Below are 24,353 nucleotides of genomic sequence, written 5' to 3' on the forward strand. Positions count from 1 at the left end.
GAGGAAGCGAGGGGTGTTCTCTAGAAACAATTGGACGAACAAGCCAAATTGATGAATGAACAAGCCAAGTCGATGGAGACCCTTCAAGCTGAATCAGCTTCTAAGGACAAGCGTCTACTTGACCTTAATGCCAAGAACCGTGCGCAGGCCTTGGAATGCGCTGGTTATAAGTTGGAACTTGTCCAAGTCAAAGCGGATCGAAAATGGCTACTGTCGGAAGCCATCCCCAAGGTATATATTTTATTCTTATCACAAATAATCTAAGTGTTTTAGAGTTACTCATGTATGATTGTTTCAACAGGTCATCGCCGATGTTCGGGCTAGTGGTGAGCTTGGGAACTGCGTTTATCCTTCTGAAAGCTTCTAAACAAGCTGGTCGCCAACTGGGTTTCCAAGAAGGTTACCAGTTTGGCTCAACTTCCAAGCGTCCGGAAGAGTATGTCTTAGCTGGTCAAGACACTGTTGCCATCTTTAAGCATAAATCAAAGGATTTCGATTCGTTGAAATTCTCTTTGACGGATCAAATATCCGAGCTTGCTGATAAGGAAGATAACGTTCAGCAGTTAAAGACTCTTCTTGAGCTTGATGGAGAAGATGAAGAAGAGGAAGGTGCGGGAGACAACGATGCGGAACACGAAGATGCCGCGCCATAGATAGATCTTTTTCTTTCTTTTTAATTAGGCTTCTCCACATCTTGTAATCCCTTTTGTATAAATAAAGAAGGCTTATTATTATATCCGGCACACTTTGTTTATTTTTATAATATAAGTGTCTTCCGAGGATCTTCTTTGTGTACGAATAAAGGATTATATAATAGTACAAGTCTCAAATGACTGAAATGAAAATTTTCATAACTGAGGCATAAGCCGAATTACAATAAATGAAATTACAAAGGTTTTCAACATCTAGTTAGGCGCGCAGGCCAAAAGAAAAACCAACTAAATATAGCATTTCCTCAGTTGGGCCCATTCCAGGTTCTAGGGATCTCCGCCCCGTCCAACCTTTCTAATTTGTAAGCACCTTTAGATAGAACTTTATGAATTTTATAAGGTCCTTCCCAAGTAGGGGCCAACTTGCCCGGAGGCTTCATTACTGCGAAAGACGAAGTCTCCCGCGTCAAATTCACATCTTTGGATCCGCGAGTTGTAATATTTTTGCAACTGGCGTTTATAATTATGCTCGCGGATCGATGCCAATTCCCTTCTTTCCTCAAGGAGGTCAAGGTTCATCCGGAGTTCATGATTATTATCCTCAATCATAAGGACTCTGGCGGATGGGATACCAATCTCGGCGGGAATCATGGCTTCTGTGCCATATGTCAAACTGAAGGGGGTTTCGGAATTACTGGAATTCTTTTGAGTGCGGAAGGCCCATAGCACATGGGTCAATTCGTCCACCCATCCCGTTCGTTTCGTTCCTAATCTCGTTTTGATTCATTCTTTGATCGTCTGGTTGGTTCTTTCAACTTGACCATTCACTTGCGGGTGAGCTACAGAGGTAAAGATTTGAGAAATGTTTAATTCTTTTAACCATTCTTGTAACCCACTGTCCGCGAATTGTGTTCCGTTGTCACTGACGAGCTCTAGGGGGAGGCCGAAACGACTTATGATGAATTCCCATAAGAATTTTTAAATGCTAGCTGCCGTTATAGAAGCAACTGGTTCGGCCTCCACCCATTTTGTAAAGTAATCGATGGCTACTAATAAAAATTTGACCCGTCCAGGGGCTTCAGGGAAAGGTCCCATGACATCAATAGCCCATTTTTGGAACGGCTAAGCTGAAGTGACTGGAACTAACTCGTTATTTGGTCGTAGCGTGTTAGGGGCATGCCGTTGACAAGAATCGCACTTTCTGATTTCATTCACAGCATCCAAGTGCATCCCCGGCCAATAGTATCCAACATTCATTAATTTCGCCACGACCATGGGCGGGCAAGCGTGAAGACCACAAATGCCTTCGTGAACCTCTCTGATTAGGTAGTTCGTGTCCTCGGCATCCACACTGTTGGAAAACCATATGCCCGAGACACATAATTAGGTTAATGTGGCTAGTTGTGTTTGATCCAAGTCGGGTCATACCCAATAACGAGTTAGACACACACCAATTATGTATTTGTTAAGATAAGATCTATGAGACAAATACAGAACACGATACATTCAGAAAATCGGGTTTCTGAATACTTACTTGAAAGTGTTAAATAAATTAATTGGTTAATTTATTTATTCAAATAATTATTATTGGAATGATTATTTAACTATGTTTTCTTTTATAAAATGGTTTATAAAAGATGGGGTGTTTATATATTTTATAAAGTATAAAATAAATAAAAAAAAATAAATAAATAAATAAATAAATATATTTGGGGCCGGTTTTGGGTGGGCCCCACACCCCATGATTTTGGTCAATATCTTGTCATGCATTTGGTATGGGTTAAGTGACCAAAATACCTAACATCATGTTTGGATTTGATGGAGTAATGATAAAAGAAAAAGATCAAGATCATAAGTAACTTTCAAGTAAACAAAAACCACACAACTCTTTCTTTTCTTTCTTCTTGTTATCGGCCAAACAAAAAGGAAGAGGCTCGGGTCTCGGTTTTTGGTGTTCAAGCTCCCTAACATAGCTCGGTGTGTGTTGGAGGCTCGGGGTATATTCCGTTTGAGGATTTTCCTTTGAAAGTCTAGCATCAACATCATCATCTTCTTCAACCATCAACTACATCTCTTAAAGGTTTAAGAATGTAAGTTTTACAATCTTTGATAGTTTAGTTTTTCCGTATTACTTGATCCTTGCCTCGGGTTTCTAACATATAGATTATTGGTAATCTTATGACATGAATAAACTAGGTTGTTCATGAACACATATCATATAAACTTGTAATATATATATATATATATACATTTGGATAGATATGTTTAGTTTGTAAATATCACGCTTCCGCCTTAATTGTGACTAGTTAAATGGTTAACTAAGTATATATTATCCATAGAAACCCAACAAATGGCATCAAGAGCCGGGATACGGGAAACTAAGCTTCGGGTTTTCGGTTTTATATTTTTCCCCTTGAAAGATTTTATACAAAAATAAACATGCATGATTTTTTTTTGTATTTAATCTTGTTATTATTTTTGGCTTTGTTCAAAAAAAAAAAAAAAAAAAAATATAAAACCGAGTTCATGGGCCGAAGCCCAATTCGGATGTGATTGGGCCGAAGCCCACTTCTTTAGGTTAATGGGTTAACCGAGAAGAAAAATAAAGGAGGGAAGAAAGTTAAATGGGCCGAAGCCCATTTTGGTTAAATGGGCCGAAGCCCATTAGACTTTTCATTGGGCCGAAGCCCATGTGTTTTGCACATGTGGGCCGAAGCCCATAATCAAGTTATTGGGTCAAGCCCAAATGGGTTGGGCTAGGCCCGATAAGGTCAAGGGGTTTTGGAACGGGTTCATAAGACATAACGGGTTATGTTTGTTAAAACTAGACCGAGCCGTAGACCAAATGGATGTTTGTTGTGATTGTTATTAATTGTTCAAAGTTTCGGTTTGTAATAATTAATTAGGGGCAATTTTGTAATTATTTATTCATATGGGTATGTAATAAATAGTTTATTTGTAATATCTTTATTTTATAGAAAAAAAATGTATTAGGACATTTGTTATGTAAATTTAAAGAAGATTGCAAAATTGGAAGTTTGGGCCTTATTGGGCCGGGTATGGTGATAATGGGTCTCACAAGCCCATTAAGGGGATTCAAGCCCAAAAGGACCTAAGCCCACCAATTAAGCCCAAATGGAAGCTTATGGAAGCTAAGGCCCAAGTTCAAGCCCAATGGATCACAACGGGGTTGAAGAAGATGCTCGAAGCATTTGGATGCGGGATCGAGTGGGAGCTACAACATCCATGTGTCATGTGTCCCTTAGGATTGGACCTAAGACACACACTTGTTTCGGCTAACAAGTGTGGTCTAACTTAGTGGCTCGTGTCTAGTATAATTGTGTATGCTTGTTAATTGATTGTTTGATTATGTGGTTGTTAGATATTAGGATATCAACTTCGTCACATAGAATTAATTAACAAAGCATAAAACGGGTTCTAATAATTATTGGTAATTACGTGACACGTAGTTTAATAAAATGGATTTATTAACTAGCCGTCTCACGCCCATGATAAAATGGTTTTATTATAAATTAGAATTTTGAAAAAGGTTTCAAAATAATCATGCTACTAAATGCATGTTAGAACATGATTTAAAGTTTTATAACTAGATTTATTAAAACCAAAAAAAAATCCCTTTTGAAATTAAGGATAACAAGTTAAACACCATCCTTTTGTATTAACGCTTAACATATTAGTAAGCTCTTAGTGGGAAAAAGGTCACCTAACCGCGTAGAGTAAATTAATATGTTGAGGTAATATTGGCATATAAATGGGAAAAAGGTCACCTAACCGTTTGTATGTTAACATTACAAGTTGATACAAGTAGGACGACTTAAATTAGAACCATGTGAAGAGGGTCACCCAAGCATGGGGTCTAATAGGTGTTGATGGGATAAACATGCCGACACGAAATATGATTTCGAACCGGTCCCATAAACTCTAGAAGTTGCAAAAGGGTTTGCAATTGTTATGAATAACTACCTTGATAAACCGACAATGGGAAAAAGGTCACCTAACCGGAGTCGGGTTTATCGTTGGATTCTAGATTTTAATTATTAATTATATTTGGTATATATATAAAAGGGTATTAATAATTAAAATATGTAAAACACTAAAATGAACTTAATTAAAATTCTGCAGATGGCCGCACACGTCGACGACAACATAATCCCTAACGTCCAAAACGTATCTCTCCGATCTATTCTCGCTAAAGACCGTCTTAACCACAATAACTTTTCGGATTGGTTCCGAAATTTAAGGATTGTTTTGGAAACACCTATCCCCAATGAACCGGAAGAGGGAAGTGAGGTCGAATATATGAATTGGGTCCAACACACGGAAGATTCCATTCAAGTGTCATGCCTCATGTTGGCGACTATGGTTCCCGAAATCCAAAAGGATTTCGAAAACCATAATGCGTACGACATGATTACTCAACTTAAGGAAATGTTCCTTAAGCAATCGAGGGTTGAAAGGTTCGAAACGGTTCGAGCCTTGCATGCATGTAGAATGGATGATAATCAACCAGTTTCAACTTATGTACTTAAGATGAAAAGTTACATTGATCGCCTCGCCAAGCTCAATTGTCCCATCTCAAAAGAGTTAGCAACGGATTTGATCCTTAACTCTTTGTCGAAAAGGTTCGACACTTTCGTGTTAAATTATAACATGAACGGGTGGGACAAAAACATTGGAGAACTTCACTCAATGCTTAAAACAGCCGAGGCGAGCATGGGTAAAAGGGTTTTACCCGTGTTTGCGATCAATGAAGGTAGATCCAAGAATCGATCTCAACCCAATCCTAAGGCTAAGGTAGCAAAAAGAAAGGGTCCTCCTATGCATCTTAAGGGTAAGGGCAAATCACCGGTTATGGCAAAGAAACAAAAGGTTGTGGAACCGAGGGGTCATAAGGATGATCCTTGTTTTGGTTGTGGGGAGACCGGACATTGGAAACGCAATTGCCCGGTCTACCTAAAAGAGCTAAGAGACAAGAGGAATGCGGGGCATGCCTCGGGTAATGTCTTTATGATTAATATTGAGCTAAATCTTATTTCTTCTAACACATGGGTATTGGATACCGGATGTGGAACTCATATTTGCAATTGGTTGCAGGGGTTCAAAAGGAATGAAGACTTAAAGAAGGGCGAAGTGAGTCTTTTCATGGGCAACGGTGCAAGGGTGCACGTGGTCGCTAGAGGAGACTTCACTTTATCGCTTCCAAGTGGTTTGGAAGTTGTTTTGAGAAATGTTTTGTATGCTCCTAGTTTGACTAGGAACATTATTTCTGTGCACCTTCTTAGACAATGTAACTTTGACTTTAAATTTGTAAAATCAGAAATGCATGTATCATCTAATGGTATCTTTTATTTTAAAGCTGTACCAAACAACGGTATTTATGAATTGGTTCATGACAATACCTCAAATAGCTCATTATATCAAACTTCCACTAAAAGACTCAAAAAGGATTTGAGTGATTCCTACATTTGGCATTGTCGTCTTGGACACATAAACAAGAATCGTGTAAATACTCTCCAAAAGAATGGTCTTTTGAAAACAAATGAGTTAGGTTCGTTTGATGAGTGTGAATCTTGTATTCAAGGCAAAATGACCAAAGAACCTTTTAAAGGTACAAATGAAAGGGCTAAGGACTTGTTAGGTATCATACATATGGATGTATGCGGACCTCTCAAGCCCACTAGTAGGAATAGTGAAAGGTACTTCATTACCTTTACCGACGATTTTAGTCGATATGGGTATGTGTATCTAATGAAACACAAACATGAAGCCTTTGAAATGTTCAAGGAATTTCAAAATGAAGTACAAAATCAGCTCGACCGAACAATCAAGGTACTCCGCTCCGATAGAGGAGGCGAATACCTAAGTGATGCTTTTCAGAGTCATCTTAGAGATTGTGGAATTATTTCACAGCTCACTCCTCCTGGTACTCCTCAACATAACGGAGTATCCGAGAGGAGGAATCGAACACTGTTGGACATGGTTCGATCAATGATGGCACGAAGCTCACTACCACCATCATTTTGGGGATATGCGCTACTTACAGCGGCTCGTATTTTGAATATGGCCCCGACCAAAAAGGTGGATCGAATACCCTATGAAGTGTGGCATGGAAAGGTTCCATCCTTTTCATATTTAAGGGTATGGGGATGCATAGTTTATGTTAAACGTGACACCCCAAATAAGCTTGAGGCTCGATCCATCAGGTGTATCTTCATAGGATACCCAAAGGATGATATAGGATATATATTCTATGATCCCAGTGAACAAAAGGTGTTTGTTTCACGCAAATGATACTTCTTAGAAACTAAGTTCCTTATGGAAGGACCTAGTGAAAAGAGAGTGGAACTTGAAGAGGTTCAAGAATCACTGGATGATACACAATTGGTCGATACTAGTTTTCAACACGAGGATGTTGAAAGTGATCAAATGGTTGATCATACACACGTTGCTCGCAGATCTAGTAGGATTAGTCAACCTCCCGAGAGATATGGATTTCTCGTGGATGATTGCTACTTGGTCGATTCGGATGAACCGATCTCCTACAAAGATGCTATGTCACAACCTGATTGTGACAAGTGGCTTGAAGCCATGAGCGCCGAGATGCAATCTATGCACGATAACCAAGTTTGGGAATTGGTTGATCGTCCACTTAACTCCAAACTGGTTGGATGTAAGTGGGTCTTCAAGAAGAAGACCGATATGCATGGAAATTTAGATACTTACAAAGCACGACTTGTAGCAAAAGGTTTCACGCAAACTCAAGGGATTGATTATGATGAAACTTTCTCGCCGGTCGCGATGCTTAAGTCGATCAGGATATTATTTGCCATTGCAGCTCATTTTGATTATGAGATATGGCAGATGGATGTCAAGACCACTTTTCTTAATGGATATCTTGAGGAAGATGTCCATATGGTTCAGCCTGAAGGTTTTGTCGATCCATCTAATCCTGACAAAGTATGTAAGTTAAGGAAATCAATCTACGGGTTGAAACAAGCATCACGGATGTGGAATCATCGTTTCAATGAAGAAATCAAAGCGTTTGGTTTCGTCCAAAACGGTGATGAGGCGTGTGTGTATAAATGGGCTAGTGGGAGTATAGTCATGTTCCTTATTTTGTATGTCGATGATATACTTTTATTTGGAAATGATATACCAAGTATGGAAAGCGTTAAAGCGTGGTTAAGTAGTCGTTTCTCAATTAAGGATCTTGGAGAAGCGACATATATCTTGGGAATAAAGGTCTACAGGGATAGACAAAGGAAATTGATCGGACTCAATCAAAGTGCATACATTGATAAAATCCTGAAAAGGTTCAGGATGGAAAACTCTAAGAAAGGTTTGGTACCTATTCCTAGAGGAACCGTGTTAAGCTCATCCCAAAGTCCTAGCTCTAAGGAAGAGCAGGATAGGATGAAGCATGTTCCTTATACTTCTGCAATAGGATCTATTATGTATGCAATGATGTGCACTAGACCGGACGTCTCGTATGCTTTAAGCATAACGAGTAGATACCAGCACAACCCAGGTGACAGTCATTGGATGGCTGTCAAGAAAATATTAAAATACCTTAGAAGGACTAAGGATATGTTTTTAATATATGGGTCTGGTGAGGAGGAACTCGTCGTAAAGGGTTACGTGGATGCGAGTTTCCAAACTGACCGAGATGATTCTCGGTCACAGTCGGGATATGTCTTCATTTTGAATGGAGGCGCTGTTTCTTGGAAGAGTTCGAAGCAGGATGTTGTCGCGTTATCCACTACAGAATCTGAGTACATCGCCGCTTCAATGGCAGCCCAAGAGGCTGCATGGATGAAAAAGTTCATCATGGATCTAGGGATTATCTCTACCATTCAGGAGCCCCTAGAGATATTCTGTGACAATGAAGGTGCTATTGCACAGATCAAGGAGCCTCGTGCTCATCAGAAAACGAGGCACATTGAGCGCAGATTCAACTACATAAGGGATGAAGTTGAAAAGAGAAAGATATGTATTCATAAAGTTCATACCGATCAAAATATTGCGGACCCACTCACGAAGCTCCTCGATAGGCCAAAGCATGAGGGTCATGTTTGTGCATTAGGACTTCGGTATTCTAGTGAGTGGATTTAATCTGTATTTAGTGTTTGTATAAGAACGAATGTAATGGGTATCTCATGAAAATTAATTATGTTTTAATTATTCAATGAGTTATGTTCTATATTTGCATGTTTAATCCATGAATGACTTATGTTGTTCTAAACGTCCGTAGTCGATCATACTTGTGGGAACAAGTATGAAGTTAAGACTATTATGAACCCGGATTGGTTGATATTCATGTAATGAATATAGGGCATAGGTTTGCCACCAAGGTTCATAGATATTTGTGGGATACAAATATTGGACATGATCCGCTCTCAAGGATCACTGCATGGAGTTAGTGCAACTGATCATAAGTAATCCTTGAGTAAAGGCGAGTATCATTGTGTCCTTTGACCTGAGATGCATATCGGATCTGATTTTTCATCAAGTCTGATATCTTGACTCTCTTCTTTGTTATTTCAGTAACACGATGACGTGTAAGAAAGAGCTCAGATATCAAATGAGATGTCAACGAGGATGTATGCAGTCAAGATGGAATTTGTTCCTCTTATGTGTTGAGAGTTTAGATGTCTAAGGCCTGTTAAGTTAAATCATTGAGAGAATGATCACTCTGTGTCTCTTCGATTTGACAGGACATCTAGTAACAAAGGGATATAATGATAAGACTTACCTATATCATATCAAGTATGGACTTGAAGGGGATGATGTTATTGAATGGCACTTAGTCAAACACACTAGGGGTGGTGACCTGTTGTTAGGCGGTATTCACCATTAGCATTAACCTCTTATGAGTCACGTGCAAGTGGGAGATTGTTGGAAAACCATATGCCCGAGACACATAATTAGGTTAATGTGGCTAGTTGTGTTTGATCCAAGTCGGGTCATACCCAATAACGAGTTAGACACACACCAATTATGTATTTGTTAAGATAAGATCTATGAGACAAATACAGAACACGATACATTCAGAAAATCGGGTTTCTGAATACTTACTTGAAAGTGTTAAATAAATTAATTGGTTAATTTATTTATTCAAATAATTATTATTGGAATGATTATTTAACTATGTGTTCTTTTATAAAATGGTTTATAAAAGATGGGGTGTTTATATATTTTATAAAGTATAAAATAAATAAAAAAATAAATAAATAAATATATTTGGGGCCGGTTTTGGGTGGGCCCCACACCCCATGATTTTGGTCAATATCTTGTCATGCATTTGGTATGGGTTAAGTGACCAAAATACCTAACATCATGTTTGGATTTGATGGAGTAATGATAAAAGAAAAAGATCAAGATCATAAGTAACTTTCAAGTAAACAAAAACCACACAACTCTTTCTTTTCTTTCTTCTTGTTATCGGCCAAACAAAAAGGAAGAGGCTCGGGTCTCGGTTTTTGGTGTTCAAGCTCCCTAACATAGCTCGGTGTGTGTTGGAGGCTCGGGGTATATTCCGTTTGAGGATTTTCCTTTGAAAGTCTAGCATCAACATCATCATCTTCTTCAACCATCAACTACATCTCTTAAAGGTTTAAGAATGTAAGTTTTACAAGCTTTGATAGTTTAGTTTTTCCGTATTACTTGATCCTTGCCTCGGGTTTCTAACATATAGATTATTGGTAATCTTATGACATGAATAAACTAGGTTGTTCATGAACACATATCATATAAACTTGTAATATATATATATATATATATATATATACATTTGGATAGATATGTTTAGTTTGTAAATATCACGCTTCCGCCTTAATTGTGACTAGTTAAATGGTTAACTAAGTATATATTATCCATAGAAACCCAACACACACATCGTAGTAATGGTCAGAGGAAGGAACGTCGGTACAAAACACCGTCAAGTATCTGATAGTTCAAGGCTTTGTGCTTTATCTTCCGGGCCACTACCTTTCCTTCCGAAAGTGCTCCGGATGACAAGTATGCTATAATGGGTGTCATCCAAGATTCTACTCCCGTTTGGATCACTAAAACTTGATGCTGCGGAACAGACGGGCGGTATAATATTTCGATGCGGATGTCTTTGGCAAAATGTTCAAAGTTTGTTGAAGCCAATTTACTGAGAGCATCCGCTGATTTGTTCTCGCTTCTCTTTATATGAATGACTTTGCAAGAAGAGAACTGGAGCATCGGATCTTTCACCTGTGACACATATGAAGCCATGATATCATTTTTTGCTTCGTATATGCCATTGATCTGTCCCGCGATCAACATGGAATCCACTCGGGCTTCCAAATGCTTAACCCCAAGCTTTTTGGATATCCGTTAGCCCGCCAATAAAGCTTCAAGTTCTGCCTCGTTATTGGTACTTTTGAAGTCCAACTTTATGGCATATGTAAACTCATGGCCTTCGGGATTGACTAGCCTGAGGCCTGCGCCACATCCCTCACTGCTTGAAGCTCCATCCGTAAATAAGGACCAAATCTGTCCTGATTCCGGAGGTGCTTGGGGTTGTTGCTCGATTAAACATTATTATTCTTTGTGATGCGGGACCTCTGTTATGAAGTCCGCCAACACTTGCCCTTTGATTTCTGGCCTAGGTTTGTATTCTATTGCGTGTTCACCTAGCTCGATGGCCCATTTAGCTAATCGCCCAGACAATTCTTGTGTACTGAGAACGTTTTTGAGCTTGTATCCAGTTAAAACATTGATGGGGTACCCTTGAAAGTGCCTACGAAGGCGTCGGGCAGCATAGACCAGTGCTAAAACAAGTTTCTCAAGCATGGAGTATCTCGTTTCTGGGTCCGATAACGTTCTGCTGACATAATAGATCGGCGTTTGGACGTTCTTCCGATCTGTCAGAAGGACATCTCTGATGGCAATGTCTGAAGCCGATAGGTATAACGTTAAAGGTTCTCCCGCTTAGGGTGCTGTTAACGTGGTCAATTCCATCAAACATTTTTTAACCTCCACAAAAGCTTGTTCTGCTTCCACAGTCCATTTGAAATGTGCTTTCTTAAGGCAATTTCTTAGTGTTGAGATAAAAGGATGAGATTTGGCTGCATGGTTTGCCAAGAAATGATTCAAAGCAACCAATCAACCATAGAGTGTTTGAACTTCCTTGAGGGAAGAAGGAGAAGGCATACGAGCTATAGCTTGAACTTTATCTGGATTAGCTTTGAAGCCCGCATCTGTAACAATCACTCCAAGAAACTTTCCTTCTTCCATTCCGAATAAGCACTTAGCCGGATTCAGCTTCATGTTAATACCTTTCAAGGTTTCGAAAGTCTCTTCAATATCTCTCAACATCTGGTCTTCCTCAACACTTTTAATTACGAGATCATCCATATACACCTCTAAATTCCGACCAATTTGATCTTTGAACGCTATGTCCATTAATCGTTGATATGTGGCTCCCACATTCTTTAGTCCGAAAGGCATCATTTTGTAGCAAGGTGCCTTGATCAGTACGGAATGTTGTTTTGTCTTCATCGTCCGCTGCCATGCGGATCTGATGGTAGCCCTTGTAGGCATCCAGGAAGCATTTGAATTTGAATGGTGCCACAGCATCAACCTTGAGATCTATTTCGGGTAATGGATAACAGTCTTTGGGACATGCTTTATTTAGATCTTTGAAATCAATACACATCCGCCATGACCCATTGCTTTTGGGGACAATAACTGGATTAGCAACCCAGGTCTGATAACGAAATGGTCGGATGATTCCAGCTTGTAAGAGGTCTTGGACTTGCTCGTTCATTGCTTTTGTTTGTTTCGGGCCCATCTTACGTTGTTTCTGAACAATTGGTGTAAACAACGGGTTTACCCTTAATTTGTGTTCCGCAATGTTCCGCGGCACACCGGTCATATCCGCGGTTTGCCACGCGAAAACATCAATATTCTTCGATAATAACTGTTTCAAGAAGGTCCGTACTATCTCGGAAATAGCAGGTCCTATTGTTACAGTTTGATCAGGAAATTTTTTGTTCAAAACCCATTTCTCTGGTTCAGTCTTCACAGTTTGTTTTGGAATCTTGCTAGGTTTTGAGCTCTCGGTTGAAAAGCAGTGCCGATTAACATGAATTATTACTATGCCAGTGCGAGTTGGAACTCCTACTGCACCATGTGCCATGGACGGATGAGCATTAAAGTCACCAATCGCTTCTCGTCCAAGAATAATGTCATGTTTTGATGTTGCTGGCAGAACCAAAAATTCGACCTCTTCGGTCCTAGAATGAATTCCGTCTCTTAAGGTGACTGGAAATGAAAATACACCTCGCGGATGTATTATTTCCCCTCCGAACCCCGATACTGGAGCGTGGATGGGTTTTAATCTTTCCTTATCTTCCTCGTCAAGCTGATTAAAACATTGTTCATACATAATGTCCGAAGTACTACCGGTGTCGAAGAAGACGTATTGGGAACGGTAGTGTCCGAATAGGGCAGTGATGATCAAGGGATTTTTGTTATTCGGGCCCCCCTTGATTCGAGGAAAGATCACTGGCTCATTCTTCCATTCCTCATCATCAGATTCCTTCCTCTTTTTCCTTGTATCGTATCCGCCTTGTATCATATGGACATTTAAATCTCTGACTTGCTTTTTACTCGGACCCTGGATATCCCGTGCGAGAGCTTTACCATTGTCAGGTTTCCCACCTTTTACCAGGTGTCCAAGTTTTCCAGACTTTACAGCCGCTTCAATTTCATTTTTTAATGTTTTGCACTCATTCGTATTATGACCAATGTCATCATGATACGAACAACGCCTTTTCGGGTCAAGGAATGACCTTCTCGTCAGTGGCTGAGGTTTTCTAAAATTCACATTCTCCGTGGTGAGAATTTCGGCGGGAGTCTTTGAAAGAGGAGTCCAATTATTGGGACCTCGGTTCGAGGGTCCCGCTTTGTTTTTGTTACCTATGAGGGATCGTGCATCAAATGGTTTTGGGGCTTCCGTACTTGGCTGAAGTCTTGACCAGATAGGGCCTTTCGCTTGTCTATTTGGTCTTGGATTTTGAAACTCGACTTTAAATTTTTGCTTTGAGTTACCACTTCTCAATGTTTTCTCAGTGTTTGCATACACCTTTGCTGCAGTCATGAGATCGTCCCACTCTTTTGGCATTCCATCTCTACCAGTAAGTGTGCGGACTAAATCATCACATTTGACGTTTTTGCGGAAGGCACCACGAAGCATGTCTTTACTAATTCCACCGATGTTCAAGCTCTCGTCATTGAACCTGGTGATAAAATCTTCAATAGACTCGTTATCGCGACGAACGATATCTAAAATTTTTGATTGGTCTCGCGTATGTTTCTTCTGTTGACTGAACTGTTGAGAAAATTTTTTCACCAAATCGTCCCAGCTAGAAATTTCACCGTCAGGTAACTTTTTAAACCACTCTCTTGTTGCCCCTGTTAGTGTCAACGCGAACATGTGACACCAATAGGGAAGCGTCCAATCACTAACACCACCTACCGCCACAAAGTTCTGGAGATGATCACTTGGATCAGTCATACCATTGTATTTACCAACCGATGTAGGTATTTAAGCATTAACAGGAAAGGGTGCTGTGGCAATGCTTGCTATGAACTTTGATTTTTCAGCGAAAGCCGCGGGGCGATATGGTTTGGTGAAGTCTCGTTCAGCATTGCTATGGTACTCGGTGTGGCGGACTATGTCATTCGGACGACTACTTCTCACCTGTGAGCTCATCCTACTATCCCCGGTATACATACTGTAATCTCCTGGGTGATAAGATGAATCGTAACTATCAAACTCGTCCAAATAAGATGGTATCCGCATGTCTATGCGAGGACGAGGGCGTAGCCTCGGTAATTCGCCAAACTCTGGCTCCGCCTGTTGGCTGTAACGAATCTGACTTCCTCTCACTATTGGTGGAGGGGAAGGAGATCCCCTAGGGGATTCCTCATAATCCAAAGTGTGAGCGTGAAGTCGTTCGTTACGTTTTCTACGCTCGTATTCAGCCACCAAACTTTGTTGTTGCACGTGGAGCCACTCTTCAGGAGTTAATGCTCCTCTGGATCTAGAATTACGTTGATGAGATCTCGCCATATCAGAATCACCTGAATCATTTTCCAAATCCAATTCTGGCCGTTTCCGGCAAGTCTCTTCCGTAATTCGTTTTTGATTACCCAAATTGGAACCTTCCGGTGCCAAGGCACGTCCCATGTTTGTTGGAGTGGGACCGGTTGGTGCTGTAACATTTTCTAGGGTAAAACCCCCAGGTGTTACCTCAGTGATTCGTGACCCCGGAGCAGTGACACGTTCAAGAGCATGGCCACTTGGAGTCGTGATACGTGCAAAAACACTAAGACCCGGTGGTGCTTCTGTGTTAGTTACACGTGAATCGGGTGTAGGAGTTCCCGTCGGCCCGTCAGGAAGTTTAATCATATCAAACGAACCAAAAAACCAACGAAGACAAAATTATGCAGTTCTAACACCAACACGGATAACGCCAATGAAGAAACACGGATCCGATCCCCGGGTATGGGTCCTGGATCCAATGAGTCCACAGGGTAAAGTACGATAATTATGACTAAGATATGAGTGTAACTTCCCAAAGTCCAATGACCGAAACCTGCAAAACAGACACCGTGAGTCTCGTTACAGGAAAGACAGAGGGGGTCTTCCTGTAACCACCCTCCGGCGTGAGAATCAGTAACGTTCGTAAATGGAGAAAGTACTGAAGTAAACAGACTAAGTGTGGTCAGAATGCAAGTGAGTGAATGAATACCTCATACCGTTTGACAAGGTATTTATAGCCGAAAGACGTAAGAAGGTGATTGGGCCAGCTGTCCTCTTCTAGAAGATATTCATAACCGTCTGGACGCGTGTCCTTTTAAGACAGGTTGAGCTATACGTCCCATGTGCATGAGTATAACAACCTGGACATGTGTCGCCCAATGATAGGACAGATCGCACCCTGGCCATGTGCACGGTTATAACAACCTGGCCAGGTGTCCTTTATTCATTTGCCAGTAGGTCACGTATTCCTCAAGTAACAAGCGTAGATATTCTTCTAGATGGTAATTGGTTGGTGACAGCTATCCCGCTGGCACTTCCTCTCGGTCGTTTGGGCGGACTGATGTCCTATCCTGCGGACGACTTTCGAGGGTGCAAGGATGCTTCCGCGCGTGGTATGAGGACGTTCTTCCTCTATCGTGATATGCGGGTGATCCGTATGCCCCGCGGGTGGTCTATTAGAGATTCCTCTGTGACCCGCGGGCGGGTACTTAAGAGTATTTGGGTCTTTTTGATACCCTACCTCTATACTGAGGTTCCAAAATGTTATGAGATAACTCAATGAAATCAATAGAAGCTTAACCAAGTGTGTACTTCTATTAAGAAGAACCTCGACGTCCGTTAAGCGAGTGTTTGGTTTTGTCGGTCCAAACTTGTTATAAGATCAAGTTAGATCTAACATACCAAGTGTTTTGAGAAAACAATTTTAAAATTAGTTTATAAAATAGTTTTATAGAAAATATGAGATTCAGTGAACTCGGTTTAGTTCGGTCGTCTTGGTTCGGTCCTTGACTCGGAATAAAACCGAGGATGGTTTCCACATTCCCAATACCATAGAACTTATTGAAATGAACTTAGAAATTATAATACACAATTCATACTTGTAATATATTAATAAATCATTTTAAATATAAAGTATTTAAATTAGAGTTCGGTTTTGGTTCGGCTCTTGACTCGGGATGGAACCGAAAATGGTGGCTACATATCCAATACCATAGAACTCTTTAAAATAAACTTAAAAATAATAATACTCAAATCTTTCATACAATATGTTAACAATAAAGTATTTAAACAAAAGTTCGGTTTTGGTTTCGGCTCTTGACTCGGGATGAAACCGAAAATGGTGGCCACATACCCAATACCATTGAACTATTAAAACTGATTTAGAAACTAAAAGTAAGTAATGACTAAACAATATTGATGAGCATAAACAAAATTAAAGCATAAACTAAAGCATAAGTTAAGTATATATCAAGGACTATAATAGTCGTCTATGTAGCCTTGCCTTGTAGCACAACACTTCAACCGACCGTGACTGGAGAAGTGAAAGCCGAAGGAAACAAGGGGTGTATATTATATATATGTTGCAACCTCAAGCTTTAAGTAACAAGAATTAGTTATAAATAAAGATTAGTATTAGCTTGACCTTGAGAAGTCAAACTATTAAGAACTTGAAGAAAGAATACTTAGATTTGAGAGAGAGTTTGGAGAAAATGAATAACCAAAGTGGTGTATGGAACATTGCTTTTATAATGGTAAGAGTATGGTTCATTCATATGGGGAAATTGCAAGTGATTGGCTAAAATGGTCAAACAAACTTTTGATTATTGATAATAATAGTCCCTAAAGTTTGTTTTAAGTCATTTTTCATCATAAAGAGGTGTTTTAACGTATCGAGAAGGATGTTTTCTTGACCCGAAATTTGTGAAACATAAACGAACATAAAATCCAACAATTTATTAATAACGACGAATCCGAAAGATTAAAACGGGTCGGGTTTTTGATACAAATGCAAATGCAGGTTAAACCGAAAAATGACAAATGTTACACCAAGAAATATGTTGAGAACTACAAGAACACCTTAATGGACTGTTACCTTTCGTGTTAACAAATTAATACACTATTGTTAGAACCATTAAATTGATAGTGTATTCACCGGTAAATACACATTAACAAAATTCTGTACATGTAAAAAGTAGATAACAAAATACCACATGTAGACCATATGTTGATTTTTATTTAGTCTATTCTATTTAGATATCAAGAAAATACAATGTATCACAAATGGTATGATTTCTTGTACTATTTTTCTCTACCATGAAACATGAAATGGTGAATCTTTTTAACTAGTAATTAACTTTGAGAGCGGGAGAGAAGTCTGACGAATACGTATGTTCATTTGTGGGTCTGATGAAGCATAAACTTACGATGCATATTGTACAACAATGATTTCATGTTAGTTGCGTTTAGCATGGAGAACACAGTAACTCACAAAAGACGGTCACCCTTACATTACAAATATTGTTAAAAGCATTGGTTGTGGCGACCAACGATTGGATCGAATTGCGAAAAAAATGTCGTTTTGTTTTGTAGTTTCTCATTCGTGTTAGTTTGTAGTCTCTTATATATGTAAACATTTTTAATTTGTTTTGTGTCATGTTTAGGTAAAGACAGAATTGCAAATTTTGTTCGTTAAACAAAGTCAATTTACGGTTCGTGTCCTTTATTTAGTTTCTTTGCAGGCGGTGTCCTTTAAACATTATTTTCCTACACGTTATGTCTTTTACGCTAACTGGGTTAGAAAAACTCAATTAAATACCCTCAGGTGAGGCGCATGTGAGGGCACATTAGTCTTTTCAAAACAAATTCATATACTCATAATAATAATAATGACAATAATAATAACATAACCACACCTTCTTCTTCATCATCTTCAATAAACTCAAACCGTCCATTTCCAGATCTTAATCCTCGAATCCACCTTACACTTAACACCTGCCGTACTCGCCGTCATAGTCGCATTACCACTCGGTGTCAACGTGTCGTAACCCTAATTCCATCACACACAACTCTAATCAGCGATTTTATTTTCAAAGTGGTGTTTATTCAAAAAGAAAGGAAAATGGGGAAAGTTAAAAAAAAAAAGGAAAATAGTGTATCTGCTGCTGCCAGCAGCGGATTAGGATAAACAAGTTTGAAAATCAAGTAGAACCCGCCATTGGCAATGGCGGATCAATCATTGGGACCTAATCCGTCACTGCCAATGGCGGATTAAGAAGAACAAGTTTACAACCCCGTTTTTGTTCCGTTTTCTTTCATTAACTTCAAACCCCCACCTAACTAAATTTTGTTTTTTACCTACTAATTATTACCCAACTAACTTTAATGTTTTATCTACCATACACATGCATAAATCACAAGGGCTGTCATCTGCATAGAATCATGCATGCCATACACATGCATAACTTTAATTTCAGATGATATGATACATGCATGCTAACCATGTTTCACCCGTGAATTTTAAAGTTGACAATAACTCGGCTAGTAGCAATACTTCAAAGCAACAGCAATAATTCAAAGCAGCAGCAATAAATCAAAGCTGTCACTAAAGCATCAAAGCTGCCATGTAGGGTTTCTCATGAGGAAGAAGAAGAACCAGAAAAAAAAATATTTTTTTCCTAATCCGCATTGCCAATGGCGGATTAGGTTTTAAAAAATTTCAAATTTTCTACTTAATCCGCTGCCCCCAATAGCGGATTAAGGGTTTTATTTTTTTTCCTAATCCGCTGCCTCTAATAGCGGATTTAGGGTTTTTGTTTTCTTCCTAATCTGCCATTGGCCGGAGAGGATTTGGGTTTATTTTTTTCCCTTTTAATCTTTTTAAGGTATTTAAATTAAAGAACCAATGTTTTATTGTACATTGCTGGTAGCCCAGCTGGTAAGTAAATTAGTTACAGAATGGGAGGTCGTGGGTTCAAACCCCTCTCATCTCGTTTTTCGGTAACATTTTTTTTAAATAACTTTCCACCATACTTGTTTTTAAATAACTTTCCCCCAATCTGGTAAGTAAATTAGTTACAGAACGGGAGGTCGCGGGTTCAAACCCCTCCCATCTCGTTTTTTGGTAACATTTTTTTTTAAATAACTTTCCACCATACTTGTTTTTAAATAACTTTCCCCCAATATGAATAACCTTTTTTTAAATCATTAATATTTTACATACCCGACTATTAATATTTTGTTTTTTACCTACTTAAATAAAAACCCTAATCCTCTATTGCCAACGGAGGATTAGGAACAAATTTGAATTTTTTTTAAAAAACATTAAAACCCTATCCTCCTTCCACAATAGCGGATTAGGAATAAATTTTTTTTTAACCCTAATCCTCCATTGGCAGGAGCGTTTAGGAAAAAAAAATTTTCTGATTCGTCTTCTTCCTCCAGAAAACCCTAAATGTTGCAGCTTTTAATTTTAGGCATGTAGTCGTGCACAAAAAAACCGGTTCCGGAACCTAACTGGTGGAACCGAACCGGAACCGGTTCCTGTTCCTACCCGGTTGGCCCAATACCCGGTTTGGGTATTTTTGTACCCGAAAATCGTACCCGGTTCTCATATTTGTATGTCCCCATCGATTCCAACCCGGTTCCTACCCGGTTCCTAATTGTAACCGGTTCGGTTCCTACCAGAAAAAACCGGTTCCGGCGGGTTTTTTTTGAAAAGTCAAACACAGGTCAAACTAGCCGTTGGAACCAGTTCCAACGGTAATATAGCCGGTGGAACCGGTTTTTGAGACATAAAATAACCGTTGTAATATAGCCGGTGGAACTTTGAAGACGAAATACCAATAGAGCGTCATATTCATGATGAGGAGGCGGAGGACGGTGTTTCTTCCGATAACGAAGACGAGGGTGAAGACGAGAATGAAGACGAAGAAGAGTTGTAATTTGTGTTTTTTATTTGTTTTAGTAAAATTATTTGTAACTTGTTCAACTAATATTTAGTTTTGATTTGTTTAATTATAATTACTTTTGTTACTCATGATTAATTTTTTGTTACTTTTTTAATAACGACGAACATTTTATTTATTTAAACAATAACTATTACAAACATTATTAAAACATAAACGATACTAAACATAACAACTAAAACTTAAAAAACAAAGTCTGTCGTTTTAATTCGGGAATACTTATTTTTGGGTTGTAGAGCCGGACGATTCTCCCACTTCCGCTTTTTTAGCATCCAAACTTCTTTTCTCTCGACAATACTTATTCGTATGTTTTCGTAATGTCGAGTTGGACCGTGCTTTAAGAAACTTCGAGCAATATTTGCAACGTGCCATCTCATATGAGTCGGTCATCAGACACAAATCGTAATGAACCCAAACATCGGGGCATCTTGTTGTTTCGATCACCATAACAACGTCGTCATTAGTTGTCATTTGTTGTCGGTTTAAGCTTAATTATGTTTTGGAGTATGTTTTATAGTTTTGGAAGTGGTTTAACAAGTACACACTCATACATTGATATTTATAGAATGAAAATTAGCTAAATATAGTAATAAAACCGGTTCCAACGGTCAAAAACGGCTATATAGCCGTTGGAACCGGTTTCTAACGGCAATAATGTTTGAATTTCAAAAATAACCGGTGGAACCGGTTTTTACGTAATAACCGGTCCCGGTTCCAACCCTACCCGGTTCCTAAAAGTTTGCATTTCTGGGCATCGGTTCGGGTCGGGAACCGAACCGGTTCCTGACTGGAACCGATGTCATTTTCTACCCGGTGTGAAAAAAACCGGTTCCGAACCGGTTCGGGTTTTCAAGGTTGAACCCGATTTGTGCACGTCTATAGGCATGTGATGGTGGTTAGCTTTGTTCACAGGTGTTTGAATTATTTATTATGCAGCTTTGGCAACTTTGAAGACATGCATTAAAGAAGATGGCAGGAGCTTTGAAGACAACTTTGAAGATGGCAAAAGCCTGCATCTGTAGGTAAGAGGGTAAAAATCAATTAGGTTCAGTTGGGTAGGTAAAATATTAATAAGTAGGTAAAAAACAAAATATTAATAGTTGGGTAGGTAAAATATTAATAAGTAGGTAAAATATTAATGATTTAAAAAAAAGGTTATTCATATTGGTGGAAAGTTATTTAAACACAAGGACTTAAGTGCCATTTTAGTACATGGGGTTTGTCTAACTACGCAACTTTAGTACCATTTTTAATTTTTTTGCAAATGGCTACTTCAGTTTTCTAAAACTTGCAATTTTAGTACTTTTTACTAACCTCGTTTATTTTTCCCGTTAAATTTGGTAATTTCATTATTTTATTTTTTTTGTTCTTTTTTTAAATAAAATTCTCCCTCTCCCCGCTCCTTCTATCCCTCTGTATTCTATACACCACTATCACAATCACACACACAATTGACCCATCTTCTTCATTTATCTCTAAAGACCACCATGACCATCGCAAATAGCCACTACAATAATTTTTGTTTTCGTGTGTGAGATAAAACCATTTACTCGTATCTAGGGCTTGACCCCGAAGGTAAACCACCATTGCTATCCATCTACCACCGCTGGTTAACAACCACGCCGCGCAATAACCACTACAACCGCAGCTACCGGAACCCATGCCACCAACATAGTCGTCGCCACCACCACCACACCTCTACTATCTCAAATCTGGCATAACCAAACTCCTGTTCTTCGTCATGGAGACTCAAATACAACAAAATTAGGGATTTTCTAGTGTTGATGAAGGTGCAGGTCATGTAGAAGCCATTGATTTGGGAGAAATTAGGGGGTTTTCTATGGATCTGGGAGATTAACAAACTTGTAATGTTCTTGAAAGTTTGACTAACTGGGTAAGTCAAATTTTGATTAGCCGATGAGGTTATGTTAGGTCTAAGAACACAAATCAGATTTTAGTGTCACAGATTTGGGTGGATCTAAATCCCTTCATCGACGGGAGATTTAGATATGTTGTGATGATGATAATGGTGATATTTAGATTTAGGGTTATGAAGATGCAAAAGGACATGATTAAAGGAAAAGAGAAAATAATAAAGTAAAGGAAATTACCAAATTACCCTTTATTTAACGGAAAAAAATAAACGAAGTTAGAAAAAAAGTACTAAAATTGCAAGTTTTAGAAAACTGAAGTAGCCATTTGCAAAAAATTAAAAAATGGTACTAAAGTTGCATAGTTAGACAAACCACATGTACTAAAATGGCACTTAACTTTAAAAATAAGTATGGTGGAAAGTGAATAGTGGAAAGTTATTTTAAAAAATATGTTACCAAAAAACGGGCTGGGAGGGGTTTGAACCCGCAACCTCCCATTCCGTAACTAATTTACTTATCAGCTGGCTACCAGCGACGTGCAATAAAAAAATTGGTTCTTTTATTAAAATACCATAATAAGATAAAAGGGAAAAAATAAACCCTAATCCGCTCCTGCCAATGGCAGATTAGGAAGAAAACAAAAACCCCTTAATCCGCTATTGGAGGCAGCAGATTAGGAAGAAAAAATTAAAACCCTTAATCCGCTATTGGTGGCAGCGGGATTAGGATAAAAATTATTTTTTTCCTGGTTTGAATTATTGTTCGTCTTCTTCCTCATGTTCATGGCAGCTTTGTGCATGTGATATACGGGACTTGATGGCAGGAAGCAGGGGTGCATCAATAATGTTGAAGACATTGATGTTAGTTGGTTGGGTAGGTAGGTGAGGCTTTAAAGTTATGCATGTGTATGGCATGCATGTTTTTATGCAGATGATAGACCTTGTGATTTATGCATGTGTAGGGTAGGTAAAACATTAAAGTTAGTTGGGTAATAATTAGTAGGTAAAAAACAAAGTTTAGTTAGGTGGGGGTTTGAAGTTAACGAAAGAAAACGGAACAAAAAAGGGGTTGTAAACTTGTTCTTCTTAATCCGCCATTGGCAGTGACGGATTAGGTCCCAATGATTGATCCGCCATTGCTAATGGCGGATCCTACTTGATTTTCAAACTTGTTCTTCCTAATCCACTGCTGGAAGCAACGGATACACCATTTTCATTTTTTTTACCTTCCCAATTTTCCTTTTTTTGTGAATAAACACCACTTTGAAAAAAAATTCTCTAATCGGCACCTTCTTAGTCTTTAAGCTTCCAATCTTCACCTTCACTTTCGTATCCAGCTAAATCGTCAACGGTATACTCTTCTTATTCTTCGGATCTGATTTCAACTTATTATTATTATCATTCCGTCAGCGACATCGACATCGACATCGACTTATTCTTCAGATCTGATTTTAGCTGAATCGTTCCATCACTGACATCGACTCAGTCCGAGTCGATTAAAACGGAGACTGGATTGAAATCGAACTCGATCTTCTTGCCAGGGTTATGAGCCGTGACAGTGAAGTTAAACTTCATGTTTAACTTATTCGATGCGGTTAGGTTGAATTGAGATACCTAGAGCGATGAGAGTGTGAATGATAGACGGTGTGGACGGTAGAGTTCGTAGAAGACGGCGGCGAGGATGATTAGGATGAGGAGAGTGCATCGACGGAAGAGGAACTTGCAAAGAAACGTCTGAAGTATCATAATTTACTTGGTTGACAGCCTTGAAGGAAGGAAGACACAACAAGTTTATCCCTGTCAACAAATGAATCCTATAAAACATAATGTCTCAATAATTATGTTGTCTAATCGTACCTATCTTTCATTAGCACTTCTAATTAAGCTTTTGCTAAGTTATGTTTCCCGTAAAATATATGTAATATATGACTACGTGTTAAGATCATATGTGAAATATGAAGTCAGTTATTATGTTAATTTGATATGTCCAAGAAAGTAAAATTTCGTAACATTAAATTTCGGGGACGAAATTTTTTTTAGAAGGGAAGAGTTGTGATAACCAAGAATTTTAAAACATAAAACTTAATAATATAATTTAATATGCTATGATAATAATGCAATATGCTCTATGTTAGTGTACTAGAATCATATGTAAATATTAATTTAAACAAATAAATTAATAATAGAAATTATAAGAAATATAATAAAAGAAAAAAAAGAAATGATGAAATTGATTTCTGTAACTTTACACTCATACGTAAAGT

General features: G+C 38.7%; 1 pseudogene; it reads right to left on the minus strand.

Annotated features, from left to right (window-relative positions):
• Positions 1-23,835, minus strand: part of LOC143611315 (uncharacterized) — a 53,698-nt pseudogene extending 29,863 nt beyond the window's left edge.
• Positions 23,836-24,353: the final 518 nt, after the last annotated feature.

This window comes from Bidens hawaiensis, unplaced genomic scaffold (genome assembly GCF_021521415.1).
Source record: "Bidens hawaiensis isolate Kalapana, Puna unplaced genomic scaffold, B.hawaiensis_p1.1 tig00000237_1, whole genome shotgun sequence".
Lineage (NCBI taxonomy): Eukaryota > Viridiplantae > Streptophyta > Magnoliopsida > Asterales > Asteraceae > Bidens > Bidens hawaiensis.